The sequence below is a fragment of the Propithecus coquereli genome, unplaced genomic scaffold (genome assembly GCF_000956105.1).
Source record: "Propithecus coquereli isolate 6110/MARCELLA unplaced genomic scaffold, Pcoq_1.0 Scaffold39, whole genome shotgun sequence".
NCBI classification, from domain to species: domain Eukaryota; kingdom Metazoa; phylum Chordata; class Mammalia; order Primates; family Indriidae; genus Propithecus; species Propithecus coquereli.
Window position 1 is genome coordinate 4,379,931 of NW_012149618.1, and position 3,675 is coordinate 4,383,605.

At 31.7% G+C, this 3,675-nt stretch overlaps 1 protein-coding gene across 2 annotated transcripts in view; it reads left to right on the plus strand.

Annotated features, from left to right (window-relative positions):
* The window catches only part of PPP1CB (protein phosphatase 1, catalytic subunit, beta isozyme), a 39,819-nt gene that overhangs the window by 35,578 nt on the left and 566 nt on the right, over positions 1-3,675 (plus strand). The window lies entirely within an intron of this gene.

Sequence of the window (3,675 nt, forward strand, 5' to 3'; positions counted from 1 at the left end):
CTGTTTCGGTTTGGTTTTTTTTGTGGGAGACAGTCTCGCTCTGTTGCCTGGGCTACAGTGCTGTGGCATAGAAATTTAAACAGAGTTCTCATGTGATGCAAAAGTTTCACTTTTATACCCAAGAGAAATGAAAACATTTGTCCACACAAAAACTTGTACATGAATGTTCATAGCAACATTATTCATAATAGCCAAAAAGTGTACATAATTCAAATGTCCCACTGATAAGTGAATAAACAAAATATTCGTCCATATAATGGAATATGATTCAGCAATAAATAGAAACAAAGTACTGATACAAGCTAACAGCCTGGGGGAGCTTTGAAAACCTAAGTGGAAGAAGCCAGCCACAAAAGACCACATACTCCATGATATCAATTATACGAGATGTCCAGAATAGGCAAATCTATGGAGACAGAAAGTAGATTAGTGGTTGCTTAGTCTTTGAGGAGTTGTGGGGAGGTGGAGAGTAGGAATGGAGAGTGACTGCTAATGGGAACGAGATTTCTTTTGGGGCTGACAAAAATGTCGTAAAATTAGATTGTGGTACTGGTTGTTTAACTGTAAATATGCTAAAAAACCGTCAACTTGTACACTTTAAATAGGTGATATATCAATATATAAAGTTTTTTAATAAAAAGATCTATTTATACATAAAAAATCAGGTCTGAAGAGTTTGTGACTTGGAGAAGATTGATTACCCTTCTGAATTAATGTGTCAGAACTATGATGAGAACCTAGATCTTTTGACTCTTAAACCAGTGTTCTTTTCCTCACCACAGAGATATACTAATTTGAAAAATTTTATACTTAAATCTAAGGATTGAGTAGTTGATAGGGTTAGTGTACTCAACCTATTGTTACTACAATATGAATGGAATGACAAATAGCAGTTCAGACATTTGCACACTTTAAATCTAAGGAATGTTATGGAACTCTGCTGTTTTGTTCTATATTTTATGCCATTTATTGAAAAAGATCTACCATTGGAACAGTCTTCTTGAACCTTATTGCACTTGAAAGAATAACATTGTTTATTAATACATTATTTCCCATAAGATACTGAAACCATCCGAAAAGAAAGCTAAATACCAGTATGGTGGACTGAATTCTGGACGTCCTGTCACTCCACCTCGAACAGCTAATCCACCGAAGAAAAGGTGAAGAAAGGAATTCTGTAAAGAAACCATCAGATTTGTTAAGGACATACTTCATAATATATAAGTGTGCACTGTAAAACCATCCAGCCATTTGACACCCTTTATGATGTCACACCTTTAACTTAAGGAGACGGGTAAAGGATCTTAAATTTTTTTCTAATAGAAAGATGTGCTACACTGTATTGTAATAAGTATACTCTGTTATAATATTCAACAAAGTTAAATCCAAATTCAGAATTATCCATTAAAATTACATCTTCATGTATCACAATTTTTAAAGTTGAAAAGCATCCCAGTTAAACTAGATGTGATAGTTAAACCAGATGAAAGCATGACGATCCATCTGTGTAATGTGGTTTTAGTGTTGCTTGGTTGTTTAATTATTTTGGGCTTGTTTTGTTTTGTTTTTTGTTTTTGCTCTAATAATGGCAATTTTTTTTCCCTAAACATTTTTAAAAGTGAAATATGGGAAGAGCTTTAAAGACATTCACCAACTATTATTTTCCCTTGCTGATCTACTTATGTACCTGTTTGATCTTACTAAGAAAACTTACGCCTCCTTTTATTACAGTAAAAAGGAATTTTAGAGGTTGATCATTTTTTAAATAGGCAAACTGTCCAATCCAATGATTTTAATCAGTTTGACTGGGCAAACTTTACAGCTCATAGTGAATATTTTGCTTCATACAGAAATTGCCACTGATTTGGATTTGTGCACTCTAATTTTTAACTTATTGATGCTCTGTGCAGTAGCATTTCATTTAACTTTAAGATAAGGTTCATATAGTATTTACCCAACTAGTTGGTAATGTGATTATGTGGTACCTTGGCTTTAGGTTTTAATTCGCACGAAACACCTTTGGCATGCTTAACTTTCTGGTAACACCTTCACCTGCATTGGTTTTGTTTTTTGGGGTTTTTGTTGTTTTTGTTTGTTTGTTTATTTGTTTTTAGATCCACATACATGAAAATCCTTTTTTGACAAGCCTTGGAAAGCTGACATACTATCTCTTTTTTTCTTCCTTATATACAAAGGATGTATTTAAATGAATGCTGGTCAGTGGGACATTTTGTCAACTATGGGTATTGGGTGCTTAACTGTTTAATATTGCCATGTGAATGTTGTATACGATTGTAAGGCTTATGTCACTAAAGATTTTTATTCTGATTTTTCATAATCAAAGGTCATATGATATTGTATAGACATGCTTTGTAGTGAACTATAGTAGCAATAATTTCTGTACATGATCAAGAGTTTATTGCAGCATTTCTTTTCCTGTTCTCTTTTTTTTAAGGGTTAGTATTAACAAATGGCAAGGAGTAAAAAAGTCAACATAAAGATTTTAGAAGGAGAATTTACAGGACACAGATTTGTGATTTTTTGGATGTGACACTATTGGATGTGATTCTAAAAGCTTTTATTGAGCATTGTCAAATTTGTAAGCTTAATAGGGATGGACATCATATTTAAAATGCCCTTCTATATGTGCTACCATAGATGTCAAATTCTTGACCTTAATATTGTCTTTGAAAATGTTAAATTGAGAATTCTGTTAACATTTTATGAATTGGCGCATTGTATTACTGCAAGATACTTGATTTCCAGCACAGTGCAAAAGTTCTTTAAAATGCATATGTCTTTTTTTTTCTAATTCCATTTTGTTTTAAAGCACATTTTAAATGTAGTTTTCTCATTTAGTAAAAGTTGTCTAATTGATATGAAGCCTGACTGATTATTTTCTTTTTTTTTCTGTACAATGAGACATTTAAACATACATTTTATTCAAATAGGTATATCCTTGACATATATTGAATTGATTCTTTTCTGAAAGTATTCATGACATGCATATGATAGGTTAGGTCACACAAGCTTTTATCTGATGTGATTTAAATAACTTCCTGATTTGAGTATAAGTTGAACAATTGCTAATAAAATTTTAGATATATTCATTTAGTAGTCACATTGAAAGAGGTCTAGAAAATAATCCTTTGGCAGGGAAAAGGGGACAGTCCTTATTTATCCCAGTATTAGTTAAATCACATTAATCTGGATCCTGCTGACTGGTTTTTGTAAAAATTCATTGAGGTCAAGGCTAAATATGAAAAATAATCACTAATATTGATCATTAAACTTAAAGGATGAAAATTGATCATGTTTAAAAATTATTCAAGCACTCTTAAAACCATTTGAACAGCTTCTATTCGTATACAAATAACGTATTCTTTACAAATAGTATTTACTTGGCAACATTGCTACTTGAAATAAATAAAGTTAGGAGAAAATTATCCTGTCACTAATTTATATCGTTCTCTCTGATTTTTTTAAGTTTAGTGATTTTTTTCATACAATGTAATCCAAATATTATGACATTCGAAAGTCATTAAATACACGAGATATCTGTTAATAGTGTGATGGATCACATGGATTATAAAGCAAGGTTATTATGGGCAACTTCTCTTAGTTCTTGAATGGAAATGATCAACTACAGTGGATCCCTTGCATTTGAAGCTTTAA